At 41.6% G+C, this 22588-nt stretch overlaps 1 protein-coding gene across 13 annotated transcripts in view; it reads right to left on the bottom strand.

Moving 5' to 3' along the window:
* The window catches only part of MTFR1 (mitochondrial fission regulator 1), a 135946-nt gene extending 115562 nt beyond the window's left edge, over positions 1-20384 (bottom strand). For 3 of the 13 annotated variants that reach the window (XR_008504036.2, XM_054497520.2, XM_054497514.2), the window contains exons 1-2: positions 19220-19376; positions 18743-19119 (exon numbers count right to left, since the gene is read on the bottom strand). The gene's annotated coding sequence lies outside the window, so the exon portion shown is untranslated. Of the gene's footprint in view, positions 1-18742; positions 19120-19219; positions 19381-19550 lie in introns of those variants that run through there. The other 10 variants (XM_054497515.2, XM_063668816.1, XM_054497513.2 and 7 more) reach the window with 9 other exon arrangements.
* Between the last annotated feature and the right edge of the window lie 2204 nt (positions 20385-22588).

Below are 22588 nucleotides of genomic sequence, written 5' to 3'. Positions count from 1 at the left end.
AAAAAAATTTTTTTAAAAGCATGAAAAACTAAAATGTCAAATATTTCTTTGGCCGGGCACGGTGGCTCACGCCTGTAATCCCAGCACTTTTGGAGGCCGAGGTGGGCAGATCACCTAAGGTTAGAAGTTCGAGACTAGCCTGGCCAACATGGCAAAATCCCGTCTCTACTAAAAATACAAAAAATAGCTGGGCATGGTGGTGTGTGCCTGTAATCCCAGCTACTTGGGAGGCTGAGGCAGGAGAATAGCTTGAACGTGGGAGGCAAAAGTTGCAATGGGCTGAGGTTGTGCCACTGTACTCCAGCCTGGGAGACAGAGCGAACTCCATCTCTAAAAAAAAAAAAAAAAAAAAAAAGGAAAACCTATCATTTTTAGTTAAACTGAGGTATAACCTACACAGAAAAATATACACATAAGTGTCCAGCAAATTTTATATATGTATATACCTTTGTAATCACCACCTAGATCTAGACAGAAAACAGTTTAAGAACTGAGTCAATATCCACGCCTTGCCTGTCTAACCACCACTATTCTAACATTCACAACCATATATTAGTTGTGCCTTCTGACTTCTATAATTCAACACAGTGAGATTCATTCATGTTGTTTACAAATTACAGTTCTTTTTCATTGCTGTAAAGTATTTCATTATATTATTGTAACACAATTCATGTACTCATCTGTCTGTTTTTAGCTATTACAAATGAGAATGCTAAGATAATTCTTACACAAAGATAGCAAGGTACATGTAAATGCTCATTTCTCTTGAGCATTCTCTTGAGTACCCAGGTGTAAAACTGTTAGATAATAGGATATATATAGTTTTAATAGAAACTGCCTAACATGGCCAGGTGCAATGGCTCACGCCTGTAATCCTAACACTTTGGAAAGCTGAGGTGGGAGGATCACTTGAGGTCAGGAGTTCGAGACCAGCCTGGCCAACATGGCAAAACACTGTCTCTACTAAAAATACAAAAATTAGCCAGGTGTGGTGGTGCATGTCTGCAATCCCAGCTACTCCAGGAAAATCGTCTGAACCCAGGAGGTGGAGGTTGTTGCAGTGAGCCGAGGTCACGCCACTGTACTCCAGCCTGGGTGACAGAGTGAGGCTCTGTCTCAAAAAAAAAGAAAGAAAGAAAAAAAAAGAAGGAAGAAGGGAAGGGAGGGGAGGGGAAGGGGAAGGGGGAGGGGAGGGGAAGGGGAAGGGGGAGGGGAGGGGAAGGGGAAGGGGGAGGGGAGGGGAGGGGGAGGGGAGGGGAGGGGAGGGGAGGGGAAAAGAAACTGCCTAACATTTCCCAAGGTTATTGGACCAATTGCACTCCCACAAGTAATTAAGAGAGCTCCAGGTACTCTACATCTTTGTCAGTAATAATTGGTATTGTTAGTACTTTTTAAATTTTAGCAATTCTAGGGTTTTCTTCACATTTTGGGCGTATTTTGATATCTTATTTTGTGAAGTATCTGTTTAAGTCTTTTGCTCTGTTTTTTTGTTTTTTATTTTTTTGAGACGGACTCTTGCTCTGTTGCCCAGGCTGGAGTACAGTGGTGTGATCTCAGCTCACTGCACTCTCCACCTCTCGAGTTCAAGCGATTCTCCCACCTCAGCCTCCCAAGTAGCTGGGACTGCAGGCACATGCCACCATGCCTGGCTAATTTTGGTATTTTTAGTAAAGATGGAGTTTTGCCATGTTGGCCGGGCTGGTCTTGAACTCCTGACCTCAAGTGATCCTCCCGCCTCGGCTTCCCAAAGTGCTGGGATTACAAATGTGAGCCACTGCGCCTGGCCTTTTGCTCATTTTTTAAAACAGAGTTTATTTATGTATTTATGTATTTATTTTTGAGACAGGGTCCCACTCTGTCACCCAGGCTGAAGTGCCGTGCCAGGATCTTGGCTCACTGCAACCCCCCTCCCAGGTTCAAGCGATTCTTGTGCCTCTTGAGTAGCTGGGATTACAGGCATGCACCACAGCACCCGGCTAATTTTTGTATTTTTAGTAGAGACAAGGTTTCACCATGTTGGCCGGGCTGGTCAGGAACTCCTGGCCTTAAGTGATACACCCCCTCAGCCTCCCAAAAGTGCTGGGGTTACAGGCTAAAACAGAGTTTATTTTTTAGCGTAGTTTAAATGTACAGCAAAATTGAGTAGAAAGTACAGATTTCTTAATTGGGCAGTCTTCCCACTATCAATATCCCACACAAGAGTGGTGCATTTATTCCAATGGATGAACCTACAGTGACACATCATCATCTAAAGTCCACAGTTTACCTAACAGTACACTTTCAGTACTGTACATTCTGTGGGTTAAGGCAAATGAATAATGATATGTATCTACCATTATTATATCATACAGAATAGTTTCACTGCCCTAAAAATCCTGTGTTCCACCTATTAATTTACCCTCCTTCCCAACCCCCGGCATCTCTGATCCTTTTATTGTCTCCATAGTTTTACCTTTTCCAGAATGTCATGAAGTTGGAATCACACGTACATAGCCTTTTCAGAATGGCTTCTTTCACCTAGTAATATGCATTTAAGGTTCCTCCATGTATTCTCATGGTTGATAGCTCATTTCTTTTTAGTGTGGAATAACATTCCATTTTATGGAGATACCACAGTTTATTTATTCCTTCCCCTACTGGAGAACACCTTGGTTGCTTCCACATTTTGATAAACTATGAATAAAGCTGCTCTAAACATCTCTGTGCAAGTTTTACTCCTTTTTTAAATAGTGTATTTAGTCAGGGTTCTCCAGAGAGAACCAACAAAATATAGATACATAGAAACAGATTTATTATGAGGGATTGGCTCATGCAATTATGGAGGCTAGAAAGTCCCACAATCTGCCGTGTGCAAGCTGGAGGCCAACAGAGCTAATAGTGTTAAATCTCAGTCTGATGAGAAGGCCTGAGGGAGGGCCTGAGGGATATCCCAGCTCAAGCTGAGTACAAATTCGCTCTCTCTTTCTCTTTTATTCTATTCAGGCCCTCAAGGGATTTGTGATGCCTTTATTCAGTCTATATATTCAAATGCTAATCTCTTCCAGAAACACCCTCACAAATACACAGCAGTAGTGATGTTTTACCAGCTACCTGGGCATCTCTCAAACCAGTCTAGTTGACATATAAAATTAACCACCACAGATGGGTTTTCTTTTTTTTTTGTCTTTTTTTTTTTTTTTTTGAGACAGAGTTTCACTCCTGTTGCCCAGGCTGGAGTACAATGGCACGATCTCGGCTCACCACAACCTCTACCTCCCAGGTTCAAGAGATTCTCCTGCCTCAGCCTCCCAAGTAGCTGAGATTACAGGCATGTGCCACCAGGCCCGGCTAATTTTTTGTATTTTTAGTAGAGACAGGGTTTGGCCATGTTGGTCAGGCTGGTCTTGAACTCCCGACCTCAGGTGATCCACCAGCCTCAGCCTCCCAAAGTGCTGGGATTACAGGCATGAGCCACCATGCCCGGCCCACAGATGGTTTTTAAAAATTATTATTTGAAAAATCATCCTTATTTGCCAGGAAAAGATGTTTCTTAAGTCTAGGCTAGAGATAAAGAATACAGAGCACTGGCTAGAAAAAAACAGATGAAATGAGTTAAATCATATAGAGTAAGAAGGGAAGACTGGACAGAAAGCTCAGGAAATATTAATACTTGTAGAACAAACAGAAAAAAATAAAAGACACTGTAAGATATATCTTCAAAGGTTTAGCCTGTTAACTTCCTTGTCCTTTGTTCTCAAACTCAATTTCTCTTTCTACGTCTCCTTGCCCCTAGTTACTGTAAACAGCCTACCCCCCTCCTGTCAGATCTAATCAATAACTCACATCTGTTCCATTGGTTACCTGCACCATTGTTCCCCCAAAACTGCACATCTCACCACTGTACCTCATGTCCCCCTTCCCTTCCATATTTAGAAAAATATTTGCAAGTAGCCAATCGGGTCAGCTCGGATTGCATGGTCTGACCCCAGCCTATGGGGGAGTGACACAGAGGTAAGGACTACGTGTCAGGGATAAAACAAAAAAAAAAAACAACAAAAAAAAACCTCTCCTTTGTTCGGTGATCTTGATTATGATCTTTTGTGATCTTGATTGACGCAAGTGGCACCCTTCTGCAGCAGTAAATTGCCTTGCTGAGAAAACTTTTGCCTGAGTGCTGGTTTCACTTTGCAGCACCGAGAATTTATTCCTAGAGCATTTTTATATCCAACAGACACTAACCAAAAAAAGATCAAAATAGTAGTAGAAAAATAAGAGTGGTATTATCACCAAAAAGGAAAATATTGAGAAAGGTAATGGTCCTTGTTAAACACAGAAGGGAGGTGACATAGACGGTGGACTCCTGCTGCTACCCCTTCCTCCAAACTTCTTCACAGTGCTCTCTGGAACTTGTTTGTCTATAAACATCCCCCAACTCTGTATCTTATCTTCAATAGATTCACTCACTACTGAACTCCCCTGGCTTACTTCCCTCCCTTGATGAAACTTGGCTTCCCCTTAGAATACTGCTTCTCCTACAGCTACAGCCTTCTCAAAGGGTTTCTGCTTGCTTATTCTCTTACACTTTACATCAGTGCTGTTTCCTGTCAACTATTTTTCTAAGCTCTTTTAAAAGCTCTTGCTCAAAAGCAAAACTACCCCAGAGTGCAGACAACATTCTATTTCTTAACCTGGGTGGTCATTACATGGATATTTGCTTTGTGGCAGTTTATTGAGCTGTATTTATGTCTGTACTTTCTTCTGTGTTACACTTCAAAATAAATAAGGTTTTTAAAAAAATTGCTAAGAATCAGGCTGCATTTTGTTTTCTAGGTTCCTTATGAATCAATGAAAATGTGTGTGTGTCTATGTGTGTGCATGCACACATGTGTGTGTATTCAATTCCTACAAGTGTTATGAAGATGGTATAGGCTTATATTCTAGACTATCTACTCTACTCTAGCATAGAGTATAAGAAATAGCAAATTAATTTTGGTTGGCAGCTGGTAGAAGAGAAACCTAGATAAATATTGGAATAGACTTTCTTTTTCTTCTACCAACACTGTGAAAATATATAATAGTATGTAGCCTGACTAAAATTTATAGCAGTCAAATTGAAGATAATACAAAATAATACTGTCTTCAACTAATGTAATATCTGTTTTTGAGATAGTTATAATAAAAAGTTATCAGCAGTAAACAGTTTCATAATAACTCTGTTAGCAATAATGACAATGTTGTCACTACATTTAAGATGCCAAAAATTTACAAAGTTACAACAGCATGGTGGGGCTTATTTTTAGAAGGTCTTTGAGAACTATTCAAGGAAATGGCCATTTAACTATATTTTCATTATGAAAGATGAGTATGACTCATTTTCGAGTTGGGGAAAATAAGATTAATAGAATATTCTTAGTTATGTGGTTGGCATTTTGTTTTCTAGGTTCCTTATGAATCACTGGAATAATGCTTACTATTCTCAGAATGCTAAGAGATAAGACAACACAGATGACAGTCCACATTTTAAGGCCAAATGATGGAAAATAAAAATAAGGACTATGATGCTGAATGTGCCAACACAAACAAATGATAAATGTTTGAGATGATGGATATGCTAACTACCATGATCTGAGTACTACACATTATATGTATTGCAACATCATGATGTATCCATAAATACGTACAATTATTATGTGTTAAATTAAAAAAGGAACGTGAAGTTATTGTTCTCTCTACCACTCAGAGGAAGACAATCATTACCCAATTAGTGCTTTTTTTTTTTTTTAGAGACAGAGTCTCACTCTTCTGTCACCCAGGCTAGAGTGCAGTGGCATGATCATCGCTCACCACAGCCTCAAACCCCTGGGCTCGAGTGATTCTCCTGCCTTAGCCACCTGAGTAGCTGGGACTACAGGCATGTACTACCATGCCTGGCTATTTTTTAAAATGTTTTTTAGAGACGGGGTCTCACTATGTTGCCCAGGCTAGCCTCAAACTCCTGAGCTCAGGCAATCCTCCTGCCTAAGCCTCCCAAAGCATTGGCATGAGCCACTGTGCCCAGACCATATAAGTGATTTAGTCTGAACCCTGCTATGGTGTGAATATGGTTTGTCCCCACCAGAACAACAACAAAAACAAAAACTACTCTAAAAATAAAATCTGGTTTAAAACAAATAAATAGGCCGGGCGCAGCTGCTTACGCCTGTAATCCCAGCACTTTGGGAGGCCAAGGTGGGTGGATCACATGAGGTCAGGAATTCAAGACCAGCCTGGCCAACATGGTGAAACTCCATCTCTACTAAAAATACAAAATTAGCCAGGTGTGGTGGTGCATGTCTCTAATCCTAGCTACTTGGGAGGCTGAGGCAGGAGAATCACTTGCACTCAGGAGGCGGAAGTTAACAGTGAACAGAGATGGCTCCATTGCACTCCAGCCTGGACAATAAGAGACTCCGTCTAAAAAAAAAAAAAATAAGTAAATAAATAAATGAGGATTATGAACTAAAAAACAGAACAAAAAAGTAATCAGTTGAAAGTTACTATCCTGCAGCTGTGGTGGCTTACATCTATAATCTCAGCACTGTGGGAAGCTGAGGCAGCAGAATCACTTGAGGCCTGCAGTTCAAGACCAGCCTGGGCAACATACCGAAACCCCTTCTCCACAGAAATTTTTTAAAAATTAGCCAGGCAGCCGGGCATGGTGGCTCATACTTGTAATCCCAGAACTTTGGGAGGCTGAGGCAGGCGGATCACCTGAGGTCAGGAGTTTGAGACCAGCCTGGCCAACATGGTGAAACCTCGTCTCTACAAAAATACAAAAAATTAGCCAGGCATGATGGCAGGTGCCTGTAATTCCAGCTACTTGGGAGGCTGAGGCGGGAGAATCGCTTGAATCTGGTAGGCGGAGGTTGCAGTAAGCTGAGATCGCGCCATTGCATTCCAGCCTGGGAAACAGAGAAAGTCTCCATCTCAAAAAAAAAAAAAAAAAAAAAAAAAATTAGCCAGGTATGGTGGTACATGCCTGTAGTCCTACCTACTCAGGAGGCTGAGGCAGGAAGATCTCTTGAACTCAGGAGTTTGAGATTACAGTGAGCTATGAGTGCACCATTATACACCAGCCTGGACAACAGAGCAAGACCCTGGCTCTAACAAAAAATAAAAATTAAAATTAAAGAATAAAGTTATTGTCCTTTATTTTGAGACTATGTCCTTCCTATGCCTATGGTGTAAACGCTACTTTCCTTTTATGATACAGGGACAGTAGATGAATGTTGTTTGTTTTTGTTTTGTTTTTTTGAGACGGAGTTTCACTCTTGTTGCCCAGGCTGGAGAAAAATGGTGCGAACTTGGCTCACTGCAACCTCTGCCTCCTGGGTTCAAGCGATTCTCCTGCCTCAGCCTCCTGAGTAGCTGAGATTGCAGACATGCACCACCATGCCTGGCTATAATTTTTTTTTAAATGTCCTTACTTTTCACAGTGTTTAGTTGTCAACCCTACATCAACCCACTATCCTACATTTTTTTTTTTTAGACAGAGTCTTGCTCTGTCACCCAGTGCAATGGCATGATCTCAGCTCGCTGCAACTTCTGCCTCCTGGGTTCAAGTGATTCTCATGCCTCAGCTTTCCAAGTAGCCAGGATTACAGGCGCGCACCACCATGCCCAGCTAATCTTGTATTTTTAGTAAAGACAGGGTTTCACAATGTTGGCAAGGCTGGTCTCAAACTCCTGACCTCAGGTTATCTACCTGCCTCGGCCTCCCAAAGTGCTGGGATTACAGCCGTTAGACACTGCACCTGGCCCCTATACTACCTTTTGAAAATTAAACTTTGAAATTCAAGTCCAGGGACCACTGCTATCCTTCACATCAGTCTAGTTGATACTTAAGTCAAAACACTTTACCATACTATAAAACAAAATATAGTATTCAATCTGTGGGTACAATTTACTGGTAGTAATTTTGAATTAATATTCTATATGGCTCATGCAAAATTAAGTACACTGCTACTCCCAGTACCAGCACAGGATCGGACATATGTCATTTTTTCAGTCCACAAGGGAATAAATCTCATGATCTATACCATATCTCTCAACAAAAACAAAAACTAGTAAGATAAGAGGTCCACGAACACAGGCTAATCAAACTTGGTGAAAATTCTTTCAAGCTAATGCAATTTAGATATAAAATTAAATTTTTGAAGGACATTTTTAGATGTTATCTTTATGATTTAAAAGAAGTTAGAGACAGAGATCATATTCATATTTGAACTAAAGGCTGACATTTTCATGTGAGAATCTCTGAAATATAACCCCACAGTGATTGACACAGAATATTTTAAGCAGCCACATGCAGATGAATTAAGTACTGAGGCATAAATTTTAAAACAATCTTTTGAAAACACTATTCAAATATCTTAAGTGATCCTGGGCTGGATATCAGTAGAAGCAAATAAAGTACTTGGCAGTCAACAATGACTAAAAATGTTGCCCTTAGGCCCAAGGAAGTGATGAAAAATCACTATAAAGTTGATGTTGATAAGTTGTGTAATAGTTACTGTCCCCTGCATATTATGTGTATAAAAAATTGTCAGGCCAGGCATGGTGGCTCACACCTGGAATCTCAGCATTTTGGGAGGCTGAGGCAGGAGAACTGTTTGAGCCAGTAGTTCAAGACCACCCTGGGCAACATAATAAGACCCTATCTCTACAAAAAATTAAAAAATTAGCTAGGCACAGTGGTATGCATCTGTAGTCCTAGCTACTCAGGTGTCTGAGGCAGAAGGATCGCTTGAGACCAGGAATTTGAGGTTACAATGAGCTATTAGTGTGCCACTGTACTCTACTATGGGTGACAGAGTGAAACTGTCTCAAAACACAACACAACACACAAAAAAATTGCTTTAATGGAAGAACTCAGTAAATTATACCTTTCTCCAAGGAGAAACATGTTTAGTTTTTGAAAGCTGGTAAGGGTATTCACTGAAACATTACTGTGAAAGAGAAAATCCAAAGGCAATCTAAATGACCATCAATAGGAAAATGGTTAAAATAAATTCAATAAATTAAATATGCCCATTCTAAATTTACAGCCATTAAAACAAAAAAAAAGAGCCATACATGAAACAATTTTCATAATAAAATGCTGAATGAAAAAAGTTACAAACATGTATTAATTCCATTAAAAATAACTAAAAAACAATAAAGTAACAGAAACAGTGGTGAAATAGAGGAAAGATTTGAAAACATACCAAAACTTAACACTTACTATATCTGGGGGCTTGGTGGTGAGACCCTCCACTTTTATTATACACTTATGCACTCCTGTATTGTTTGTATGGCTTTTTTTTTCCCCCAATAGGATACATGTACTACTTTTGTGATTTTCCTTTTTTTTTTTTTTTGAGAGACAAAGTCTCACTCTGTCACCCAGGCTGGAGTGCAATGGCACCATCAGAGCTCACTGCAGCCCTAAGCTCTCGGGCTCAAGTGATCCTCCTGCTTCAGCCTCCCAAGTAGCTAGGACTATAGGCATATCATCACATCCGGCTAACTTTATAATTTTTTGTAGAGATGGGGTCTCACTATGTTGCCCAGGCTGGTCTCAAACTCCTGGCTTCAAGTGATTCTCCCACCTTAGCCTCCCAAATTGCTGGGATTATAGGCGTGAGCCACCCTACCCAGCCTACTTTTGTAATTTTTAAAGACTAGTAACATTTTCTAAATTAAATAACTGAAATCTAAAAAGTAAAAACATAAAAATTATTCTAATTTGGACCATCTAAGTAAATAACAAACATTAGCAATATATAAACTTTGGGAAACCTTACAGGCTATACTAGTATGTCTCAACTTCAGACCTTCATACTTGGTTTATGAGTTTTGTCATATCTGGATGCTCTTAATGTTTTAATTTAAATTAACTTTTTTTTTTTTCTTTCTTTCTTTCTTTTTTTTTTTTGAGACAGAGCCTTGCTCTGTTGCCCAGGCTGGAGTGCAGTGGCACGATAACAGCTAACTGCAACCTCCACCTCCCAGGGTCAAGCGATTCTTGGGCCTCAGCCTCCCGAGTAGCTGGGATCACAGGTGCAGACCACCACGCCCAGCTAATTTTTGTATTTTTTGTAGAGACGGAGTTTCACTACGCTGGTCAGGCTGGTCTCGAACTGCCTGGTGATTGAGGTGATCCACCCCCCTTGGCCTCCCAAAGTGCTGGGATTACAGGCGTGTGCCACCATGCTTGGTCTTAAATAAACTCATTTTTTAAAAATTAAATAAACTTAGCCTCATGCCAAGCAATAATATTGATGCAATCAAAGTTTGTTCCAGGATATACTTTAAAGTACTTAACTATACATTGTACTCCCTATCCGAGCCAAAACAGACAGAAAAGGATATCTTGACTAAAATAAACACAAAGTTGATTCTTGTTCCACCTAAAATCATCTCTTTAGGAAAGCAGTTTACCCTCCTGCCTGTACACATTATACACTTGTCCTTCAGTATCCACAGGGGATTGGTTCCAGGAACCCCATGGATACCAAAATCTACAGACGCTCAAGTGCCTTATATAAAATGGCATAGTAAAAAGTCCTAGCTAGAGCAATCAGGCAAGAGAAAGAAATAAAGGACATCCAAATAGGAAAGGAAGAAGTCAAATTATCCTTGTTTACAGATGATGTAATCTTGTATTTGGAGAAAACTAAAGACTCTACCAAAAAACTATTAGAACTGATAAATTCAGTAAAGTTGCATGATGCAAAGTCAACATGCAAAACTCAGTAGCATTTCTATATGCCAACAGTGAACAATCTGAAAAACAAATCAAAAAATTAATCCCATTTACAATAGCCACAAATAAAATTAAATACCTAGGAATTAACCAAAGTGAAATCAAAGTGAAAGATATCTACAATGAAAACTCAAAAGAAATTTAAGAGGGTCAGGGTGGTGGCTCATGCCTGTAATCCCAGCACCTTGGGAGGCCAAAGCAGGAGGATCACTTGAGCTCAGGAGTTCGAGACCAGCCTGGATAACATAGTGAGACCCACCTCTACAAAAAAACAAAAAATTAAGGGCTAGAGATGATGGCTCACACCTGTAATCCCAGCACTTTGGGAGGCGGAGGCAGAGGCAGGAGGATCACTTGAGGCCAAGAGTTTGAGATCAGCCTATATTTTTGTACTAAAAAATACAAAATTTGCCGGGTGTGGTAGTGCACACCTGTAATCCCAGCTACTTGGGAGGTTAAGGTACGAGAGTTGCTTGAACCTGGGAGGCAGAGGTTGGAGTGAGCTGAGATAGCACCACTGCACCCCAGACTCCAGCCTGGGCGACAGAGTGGGACTTCGTCTCAAAAAAAAATTAGCCAGGCATGGTGGTGCATGCCTGTAGTCCCAACTACGTGGGAGGCTGAGGCAGGAGGGCCTCCTGAGCCCATGAGCTGTGATCATGCCACTGCACTCCAGCCTGGATGATAGAGCAAAACCCTGTCTGAAAAAAAAAAAAAAAATTAAAGGGGGCACCCACACGGAAAAAATATTCCACGTTCATGAACTGGAAAAGTCAATATTGTTAAAAGGTCCATACCACCCAAAGCAATCTACAGATTCAACGAAATGTCTATCAAAATGTCTATCAAAATATCAATGACATTCTTCACAGAAATAGAAAACATAATCCTAAAATTTATATGGAACCACAAAAGACCCAGGATAGCCAAAGCTATCCTGAGCAAAAAGAAAAAAACTAGACTTCAAATTATACTACAGGGCTATAGTAACCAAGACAGCATGGTCGTAGCATAAAAACAGACACATAGAGCAATGGAACAGAGTAGAGAACCCAGAAATTAATCCATACGTCTACAGTAAACTCATTTTTAACAAAGGTGCCAAGAACATACATTGGGAAAAGACAGTCTCTTCAATAAATGTGCTGGGAAAACTGGATATCCACATACAGAAGAATGAAACTACAACCCATCTCTTGCCATATACAAAAATCAAATCAAAATGGATTAAAGACTTAAATCTGAGACCTCAAACTATGAAACTACTGCAAGAAAACACTGGGGGAAACTCTCCAGGACATTGGTCTGGGCAATGATTTCTTAAATAGCACCCCACATGGGGTATTAGGCAATCAAAGCAAAAAAGGACAAATGAGATCACATCAAGTCAAAAAGCTTCTGTATAGCAAACGAAACAATCAACAAAGTGAAGAGACAACCCACAGAATGGAAAAAAAAATTTGCAAACTATTCATCTGACAAGGGATTAATAACCAGAATACATAAGTAACTCAAACAATTCAATAGGAAAGAAATCGAATAATATAATTCAAAAATGGGTAAAAGATCTGAATAGACATTTCTCAAAAGAAGACTTACAAATTTTATATACCTGTTTTATATACAAACAGGTATATAAAAAAAGTGCTCCAATCCTCAGAGAAATGCAAATCAAAACTACAATGAGATACCATCTCACCCCAGTTAAAATGGCTTATATTCAAAAGACAGCCAAGAATGAATGCTGGCAAGGATGTGGAGAAAAGGGATCCTCATACCCTGTTGGTGGGACTGTAAATTTGCACAACCACTATAGAGAATGGTTTGGAGGTTCCTCAAAAAACTAAAAATAGAGCTACCATATGACTCATCAATCTCACTGGTAGGTATAGACCCAAAAGAAAGGAAATCAGTATATTGAAGCAATATCTGCAGTGCCATGTTTGTTGCAGAGCTATTCACAACAGCCAGGATTTGGAAGCAACTAAATAAATGTCTATCAACAGACAAATGGATAAAGAAAATGTGATACATATACATAATGGAGTACTATTCAGCCATTAAAAAGAATGGGATCCTATCATTTGAAAATAGCATGAATGGAACTGGAGGATATTATGTTAAGTGAAATAAGCCAGGCAGAAAAAGACAAACTTCACATATTCTCACTTATTACGGGACCTAAAAATTAAAGCAACTTAACTCATGCAGATAAGAGTATAAGGATGGTTGGCTGGGCGCGGTGGCTCACAATCGTAATCCCAGCACTTTGGGAGGCCAAGGAAGGTGGATCACGAGGTCAGGAGTTCAACATCAGCCTGGGCCAAAATGGTGAAACCCCGTCTCTACTAAAAATACAAAAAATTAGCTGGGCATGATGGTGGGCGCCTGTAATCCCAGCTACTCAGGAGGCTGAGGCAGAGAATTGCTTGAACCCAGGAGGTGGAGGTAGCAGAGTAAAACTCTGTCTCAAAAAAAAAAAAAAGTATAAGGATGGTTACCAGCAGTCTGGCCAACATGGCATAGCCCTGTCTCTACTAAAAATACAAAAATTAGGCTGGGCATGGTGGCTCACAGCTGTAATCCCAGCAGTTTGAGAGGCTGAGGCAGGCAGATCACCTGAGGTCGGCAGTTCGAGATCAGTCTGGCCAACGTAGTGAAACCCCATCTCTACTAAAAATACAAAAATTAGCCAGGTGTGGTGGTGGGCGCCAGTAACCCCAGCTACTTGGGAGGTTGAGGCAGAAGAATTGCTTGAACCCAGGAGGCAGAGGTGGCAGTGAGCCGAGATCACGCCACTGCACTCCAGCCTGGGTGATACAGCGAGACTCCATCTCAAAAACAAAACAAAAAAACCCAAAAGGATGGTTATCAGGTGCTGCAAAGGACAGTGTGGGGGGTGGGGGGTGGGGGGAGATGGAGTAGGGATGGTTAATGCGTACAAAAATACAGTTAGAATGAATAAGACCTAGAATTTGATAGCATCACAGGATGACTATAGCCAACAATAATTTATTGTACATTAAAAAATAACTAAAAGTATAATTGGATTGTTTGTAACACAAAGAAAGGATAAATACTTGAGGTGGATACCCCATTTACCCTGATGTGATTATTACACATTATATGCCTGTATTAAATATCTCACGTACCCCATAAATTACACATTATATGCCTGTATTAAAATATCTCACGTACCCCATAAATTACACATTATATGCCTGTATTAAAAAATCTCACGTACCCCATAAATACATATACCTATTATGTACCCACAAAAATAAAAATAAAGATAAAATGGGCGAGGCGCAGTGGCTCACGCCTGTAATCCCAGCACTTTGGGAGGCTGAGGTCAGGCGTTCAAGACAGCCTGGCCAACATGGTGAAACTCTTGTCTCTCCTAAAAATACAAAAAATTAGCAGGTCGTGGTGGCGGGGTCCTGTAATCCCGGCTACTTGGGAGGCTGAAGTAGGAGAATCACTTGAACCTGGGAGGTGGAGGTTGCAGTGAGCCGAGATCGTGCCATTGCACTCCAGCCTGGCAAACAAGAGCAAAACTCCATCTCAAAAAAAAAAAGAAAGATAAAATGATATAGTATTTCCATATAACCTATACACATCCTCCCATATACTTGAAGTCATCTGTAGATTACTTGTAATACCTAATATAATGGAAACAGTTGTCTACTGTATTGTTTTATTTGTATTGTTTCTTGTTGTCATATTGTTATTTTATCACTGTTTTTTCAAATATTTTCTATCTGTGGATACAGAACCTATGAATCCAGAAGGCCGACTGTATATCAAATCAGTATTTACTTGTATATAAGAAATCCATTTCAAAAAGTAACTAAGGGAGGGAGGTGAAAAAAATTAATAAAATATCTTAGAGCTATGATAGCATCACTGCACTCCAACCTGGCAACAAAGAAAGACTCTGTCCCTAAAAAAAAATCTTAAATGTTTAAAAAGATCTTAGTTATACGGCTTTATATATATTTATATGTACATTACAATGTATGTTTTTTCAATCTTGGAAACTTAACTTTCCTGTTTAACTTGTCTGACTGTTTACATTTTAACCGCAACTAACTCACACTAGTCAACTCCAGTTGTATAAATTATATGTTAAATGATATCTCCCGGTGGAGTCGGAGCAGAAAAAAATTTTTTTAATGATATCAACTATTTACAAAAAACAATTTATTTGGTAAAAATGACTTGCAGATTGACTGGTTGACAGTAACTTCACTATCATAAATGAAGGAATTGTTTCAGAGGTGGAATGTTCTGGTCCCTAAAACAGCAGCCCTGAGTGCTCTCCCAGCTGACATATTTTTCATTTTACTAGCCACTCTGAAGATTTTGAGAAGAGCCATGTAATTGAGAAATCTATTTGCAACTTAATATAACAAATGATTTATATCCCTAAGGAATATAAAGTGCTTGCAAATAAAGAAACAAATGGGCCGGGCACGGTGGCTCACGCCTGTAATCCCAGCACTTTGGGAGGCCGAGGCGGGCGGATCACGAGGTCAGGAGATGGAGACCATCCTGGCTAACACGGTGAAACCCCGTCTCTACTAAAAAATAGAAAAAATTAGCCGGGCATGGTGGTGGGCGCCTGTAGTCTCAGCTACTCAGGAGGCTGAGGCAGGAGAATGGCATGAACCCAGGAGGCAGAGCTTGCAGTGAGCCGAGATCGCGCCACTGCACTCCAGTCTGGGTGACAGAGCGAGACTCCATCTCAAAACAAACAAAGAAACAAATGATCAAAAGCCCAATGGAAAAATAGGCATAGTACGTGAGCAGGCATTTTACAAGTAGAAATACAAATAGAAATAAAATGTGAAAAATGTCCAATAGTAATCAAATAAATGTTAACTAAAACTGTTATCACCTTTTCCCCATCAACGGTGGTTATCTTTAAAGGGTAGGATTATAGTGTCATTTTTTTTTTGTTGCTTGTCTAAATTGTGTAATTTCTATCAATAGTATCTAATAAATATATAAAAGAATAGTTCAGTAGCTGGGCATTAATTACCACTTCAAAGAACAGTGATACAGTAAAAACTCATCACCAGGATGGCCCAAGAAAACAAACCCATAGAAAATGAAGTGTATCATCACTTCAAAACCTACTATAGGCCGGGCATGGTGGCTCACACCTATAATCCCAGCACTTTGGGAGGCTGAGGCAGTTGGATCAACTGAGGTCAGGAGTTCAAGACCAGCCTGGCCAACATGGTGAAACTCTCTACTAAAAATACAAATTAGCTGGGTGTGGTGGCCTACGCCTGTAATCCCAGCTACTCGGGAGGCTGAGGTAGGAGAATCGCTTGAACCCGGGAGGCAGAGGTTGCAGTGAGCCGAGATCACGCCACTGCACTGCAGCCTGGGCAACAAGAGTAAAACTCCATCTCAAAAAAAACAGAAACAAAAACAAAAAAATCCTGCTATATACCATACTCTTTTCTCTGTTTCAGGCAGTATTCTCCGTCTGGTCCTTTCCTCATATCCATAAATTTGCCAGTTCCCCACGTCTATTTCCTTTATATTTATCAGGTCAACCCACTGCTAATCCTTTCACATGACTGGTAAAGCCACCTTTGACAGTACCAGCTATCTTCCTGTATCTATCTTCCTGTAAGATGACTTTGATCATGTCACTTCTTTGCTCATTAAGTTTAAACTCTGTAAGTGGCACTCAAGTTCCTTCACAAAGGATTCTGACCTGACTTCTGGACTTCTGAATTACTCCTATCCAGTAGGATTCCTAAACTCCAAGCTAATAGGCCTTCTCTACTGTCCTTTGAATAAGTAGAGGAGGCCCAGCTGTTTCTATCTCATTCCTTATTCATCTAACACTATTTGGATGAAGATGCTGTCTTAGTAGTTTAAGATTGGGAGGATGAAGGACATAGATGAAATATTTAGTATTAATATCCAATATATGCTATGTGCTAAAAGGAGTGGTAAAGACTACTCATTGATGTATATTTTCCTTTTCCCTTTAACTGGTCACATATTAAAGAATAAAATGTTTATTTTACTTTTATTTTTTAAATAGTGTCACACTATATTGCCCAGGCTGGTCTCAAATTCCTGGTCTCAAGGGGTCCTCTCGCCTCAGCCTTCGCAAAGTGCTGGGCTGAGCCATGCACCTGGCCAAGAATAAAATTTTTAACACTTGTATTTGTTGAGCTATGTTTTCTCAGGATATTGAATTTAGCTGTAATAATCTTTAACTTTTCAAAGAACAAACATACCTCTCTCACTATTGTTTGTATTTGTGTAAATTTTCAGGCTTTTTTTTCCCATTACTGATTTGTGGCTTAACAGAAATAATTTTCCACAGCAGTTCCATTTATTCCACAACTCTTAGGATATTCAGTTACAGTTAAAAGAGCAAGAACTTTGCAATGACAAAGACCAAGATTAGCATTCTGAATTCTACCCCCACCCCCATCCTTTCAGCAGTGTGACTTCAGGTAAATTGTGACCTCTCCAAATTTCTTTCCCCTAACTCTAACATGGGGATAATAATACCTACTTCATAGGGTTATTGTGAAAATTAAATGAGTAGGCGGAAACAACTTCACAGTCCTTCAGACATACTAAGAACTCGACAAATAGAAATTATCAATACAATTATTACTATTCAAAAGCAAGAGCACTACTGTCTAGATTATCTGGTAACCCTGATTTTGAAAACCTGAGCACAAGATAATGAAACTTCACTGTAGCAGTTACCTAAATTCTGGTAGTACAAACTAAATGAGCACTGTCTACACTTTAATATGTCCCTTATTTTACTTGACCCCTCTAGAAAGCAAATTATTATATGTATGATTATTCATCATGACAGAGGCATAGAAATATGTAAAATAATTGAAATGATATAATGTCTGGGATTTGCTTCAAAATAACCCAGGATAGGCAGGATGACTCCTGCCTGTAATCCCAACATTTTGGGAGGCCAAGGAGGATCGCTTAAGCCCAGGAGTTTAAAGATAGCCTGAGCAACATAAGGAGACCCCATCTCTACAAAGGGGAGGAAAAAAAAAAGTTAGCCGGGCGTGATGACGCCTGCCTGTAGTCCCAGCTAGTGGGGAGGCTGAGGCGTGAGGATCGCTGGGGCCCAGGAGGTGGAGAGTGCAGTGGGTCGAGATCTCGCCACTGCACTCCAGCCTGGGTGACAGAGACCTTGTCTCAAAAACGCAAAATAACCCGGATTAGGGGAGCAAGACTGCCCACGTATTGATAATTACTGAAACCGGGTAATGAGTACAGTGAATTCCTTATATCCTTCGTTCAATTTCTCCACAGTTTGAAGATTTCCATAATAAAATGCTGCTGTTGTTAATGCCCAAAGGCCGGCTTTGGGGCTTCCTGCAAACCCTAGTCATGGTCAGAAGATACACTCGGAAGTTGTAGGAGGCGAAAAGCGACACAGCAACCACGCGAAGCTGGTTAAACTTCCCGGCGGATCAGCGAGCGCACTGCTCCTCCCGGACGCCGACTGGAGGTGCACCCGCGCAGTCCGGCTCCCGAGCCCGGGAAGGGCGCAGCACCCAAGGGAGCCGCCGCGAAGGGCGGTCTCCCCAGGACCGCCGCCTGGCGGCCGGCGCGGGAACCGGGGGTCCGAAAGATGGACCGAAGGTCGGGGGAGGGGGCAGGAGGTGTAGGGGTAGATTGGCGGGTGGGCGAGTCACAGCCTTCAGGGCAAGTCAGCCGACTTCCCTCTGCTCCTCCGGAGCCCCGGACCCACGCGCCCTCAGCCGAGGAAGTCTCTGCCTCCCGGCCGCGGGGCAAACACTCAACCGGCCCAGGATCCCGCCGGCCTCCCTGCGTTCCCGAACCGAGCTCCTTCAGCTCCTGTCCTGACTGTTTCCAGGGCATCCCATCGCCGTCAGGCCTGCAGCCGACTTCATCACCCCCTAGCCAACCGCTTTTCCGAGTTCCCATCCTACTCACCTCGGCCGCGCGGCAGCCAGCACCCTCTCCGGCTCCTCAGGCTTCTAGCTCGGCTGTCCCGTGGCGTTGCTGCCAATCAGTCAATCCCCGCCCCAAGCCTGAGCCAGGCTGATCAATCAGCTGTTTCCTCAGGCTCGGAGGCGGGCACAAGAAGCTTGGCAGAGGGCGCGGCAACCGCTCCGCAAGCCGGCTGCGGAGTTTCACAGTCGGTGTGCGCACGCGCGGAGCTCTGCGAGGGGCGTGTGCTTTTGTGCGGACCTTGCTTTGTGCCTTCACCGTCCTGCCCTGGGAAGTGCTTTTGTCAGCTTCATGCTTCAGGGGTTTAGGGACACCGACATTCTGAATGTAGCCGCAGATGTGTATTACCTTGAAAGAGGCTGCGATTCGTAAGCTTTTGTTAACCTATCATGTGGAGCCCATTTCACCCCAAGCTGTAGGGACCTGTGTCCACCCGGCAGATCTAATGCCTATGCGTACCTCACATCCGAGATGTTACTCTTTAGGCAGAGCAGGAGTGCGGGGATTACAAAGTGCCTCATGGATAAGTATTTTACTTTACCGTGTTCGGTTCCAGCGTCTGTTCAGTCCGATTCATTTGGGGCACGTGGTTTCTAAAGATTTGAATACTCTAGGACACCCTGGATTTCAAATAATTGTCATGAAAATATGATTATTACATTTCTAGCTAACTTATGCAGTATAGTAATGTGCGTAGGCGTGATGAAAGATTCCTATGTAGGGTAGGAAACCTGTCCGTATTTTTGTATGGCTTTTGAAGAGGCTGTTGCTGATTGGCTGTCTCTCTTACCCTCCCATTGCAATTGATCCCGGAGGTCGCTGGGCTGTAACTGGATCTCTGATGTTCTTGCCCCGGGTGGCACAAGTCTCTTCCTAGTGAGGGCTTTCCTCCTTCACCCAGAGCATTAACTCATTTACTCAACAACGGCTTGTTGGGGGACCACTATGACAGCAGAAAGGTTGTTAAAAGCCTTGAGCCACGCCCTAAGTGAGCCTACAAGATAACGAGGAGATAACACAAACTAAACAAAAACACAAACTTAACATATGTGATCAAATATTATAATGGAATCGAGGTGGGAGCCTAGGCGCCTCCATAATGTCTCAGGGAATACTTCCTGAGAAGTGAGTGCTTGTCTGAGGCTGAATGAAAGAGCAGGAGCTTTGGAGCTGAAAGGGTGGGAGCAACGGAGGGTGGCGATTCCGTCAAAGGGCACTAATTTCTTCCTCTGAGATCTTTCCGGAGGGTATTTACTGCTAAGCTAATGAAGCTTGTGTTTCAGGCACGCTGACTTTCGCCAGCCCTTTCCAAAGTCCATAGAGGAACTTTAGCATTGAGTTTACGTGATCATATGTTTACTTATTTATTAAAAGGAAAATGTCTTAAAGCACCCCTCAAAGTGGCATGGGTTAAGACCTGTCTTTTTTTTTTTTTTTTCCTTTCCAACTTCCCTTCCTTCATACTTCCTTTCATGCTAGATACGCTGGAGTGGCCTTGGACATTTTGGGGATCTAGGTGGGGGAAAGAGAGTTGAGTTGAACTTGGGCCACTTCGTGATGAGTTACTGCTGTCTTTCCTGGTGCTAGATTGGCTTCGAGCAAGACACGCTCTGCCAACTCACTCGGTGCTATGATACAGGGATGGGTCCTTTGGCACCTGGCCCTAGAAGTATGTGGCTAGTGGAGGAGAAAGTTAGTTTGAGGCCAGGCGCGGTGGTGCATGCCTGTAACCAGCAATTTGGGAGGCTGAGACAGGTGGATCACTTGAGGTCAGGAGTTTGAGACCAGCCTAGCTAACGTGGTGAAGCCCCGTCTCCACCAAAAATACAAAAAAGCTGAGTGTGGTGGCACGTGCTTGTAATCCCAGCTACTCAGGAGGCTGAGGCAGGAGGATTGCATGAACCCGGGAGGCAGAGGCTGCAGTCAGCGGAGACCGTGGCACTGCACTCCAGCCTGGGCGACCAAGTGAGACTCTGTCTCAAAAAAAAAAAAAAAAAAAAAAAGGGCTGGGCACGGTGGCTCACGCCTATAATTCCAGCACTTTGGGAGGCCGAAATGAGCGGATTATTTGAGGTCAGAAGTTCGAGACCAGCCTGACCAATATGGTGAAACCCTGTCTCTGCTAAAAATACAAAAAAAAAAAAAAAAAAAAATTACCTGGGCTTCGTGTCGGGTGCCTGTTCCCAGCTACTCGGGAGGCTGAGGCAGGAGAATCGCTTGAACCCGGGAGGCGGAGGTTGCAGTGGGCCGAGATCACGCCACTGCACTCTACACTCCAGCCTGGGTGACACAGCAAGACTCTGCCTCAAAAAAAAAAAAAAAAAAGAGAGAGAGAGAGAAAGAGAGTTTGAAACGCACTAAGCCAGAAGCTAATCTAGGGGAGATCTTCTGGTCATCACGCTTCTAAAATTGTAAGCAGGATGCTTTGCTTTTGGTTTTTAATTAACTATTTCAGAATTATTTTAGATTTACAGAAAAGTTAGAGTACATAAAGTTCCTGTCTACTCCTTACCCAGTTTCCCTAATGTTAACATCTTACATTACCATGATACACTTACAAAACTGAAGAGTCAGCCAGGCATGGTGGCTCACGCCTGTAATCCTAACACTTTGGGAGGCCTAACTGGGAGGATCATTTGAGCCGAAGAGTTCAAGACCAGCCTGAGCAACAAAGTGAGACCCCCATCTCTATTTTTTAAATAAATAAATAAATAAATAAATAAAAAGAAAAAACAAAAAAACTAAAAAGCCAATATTGGCACATTACTATTTACTAAACTCCAGACCTCATTTGGGTTTTAGTAAGGTTATTTTTCTGTTTCAGGATCCAATCTACGATGCCACATTGCATTTAGTCATCAAGCCTCCTCAGTCTCCTGTGATCTGTGACCGTTTTTCAGTCTTTTCTTGTTTTTCATGACCTTGATATGACCATGACAGTTTTGAAGTTTGGTCAGGTATTTTGTAGAATGTCCCTCGATTTGTGTTTGTCTGATGTTTTTCTCATGATTAGACTGTGGTTATAGGGTTTGGGGAAAACATCACATGATGAGATGACCTTCTCATCACATTATGTCAGAGGATACATGATATCACCCCACCTTATTACTGGTGAGGCTCACACATGGTAATATTTGCTAGTTACTCCACTATAAAGTTGTATTTTCCCACTTTGCATATTCCTTTCTTTGAAAACAAGTCACTAAATACTGCTCACACTCAAGTGGAATAGGGGATTAAACTTCAACTTCTGGAGTGGACAATCTGTAAGCCTTATTTGGAATTCTGTAAGGAAGATTTGTCTTTCCTCATTTATTGATTTATATTTGATCATTTATTTATATAGACATATAGACTCTTGTATATTTATTTTATACTTTGTTTCATAAGTATACTATGATTTTTACTGTTACTCAAATTGTTTCAGCTTTGGCCATTGGGAGTTATTTTAACTAGGTTCATGTGTTCCTTTTGTTTTTTGATTATCTCCTTTTTTCTGGAACTATAAGATGCTCTGTGCTTATCTTGTATTTTTCCTTACCCAGCCCTAAAATCAGCCATTTCTCCAAGGAGTCCTGGAATGGTATTTAGAAACCAAGATTTAGGTACTGGATGATCTCATTGCTATTGGGATATCGCTTAATTTATTATTTTATTTTATTTTTTATGGAGATGGCGTCTTGCTTAGGCTGGCCTCAAACTCCTGAGCTTAACTGATCCTTCTGCCTTGGCCTCCCAAAATGCTGGGATTACAGGCGTGAGCCACCATGCCAGGCCCAGGGTATTGTTGAATTTAGCTTCTCTTACAAGACAGAGCTAGGAAATATA

Source organism: Pongo pygmaeus, chromosome 7, assembly GCF_028885625.2.
Source record: "Pongo pygmaeus isolate AG05252 chromosome 7, NHGRI_mPonPyg2-v2.0_pri, whole genome shotgun sequence".
In the NCBI taxonomy this organism is placed as follows: domain Eukaryota; kingdom Metazoa; phylum Chordata; class Mammalia; order Primates; family Hominidae; genus Pongo; species Pongo pygmaeus.
This window is presented reverse-complemented; position numbering and strand designations above follow the sequence as displayed.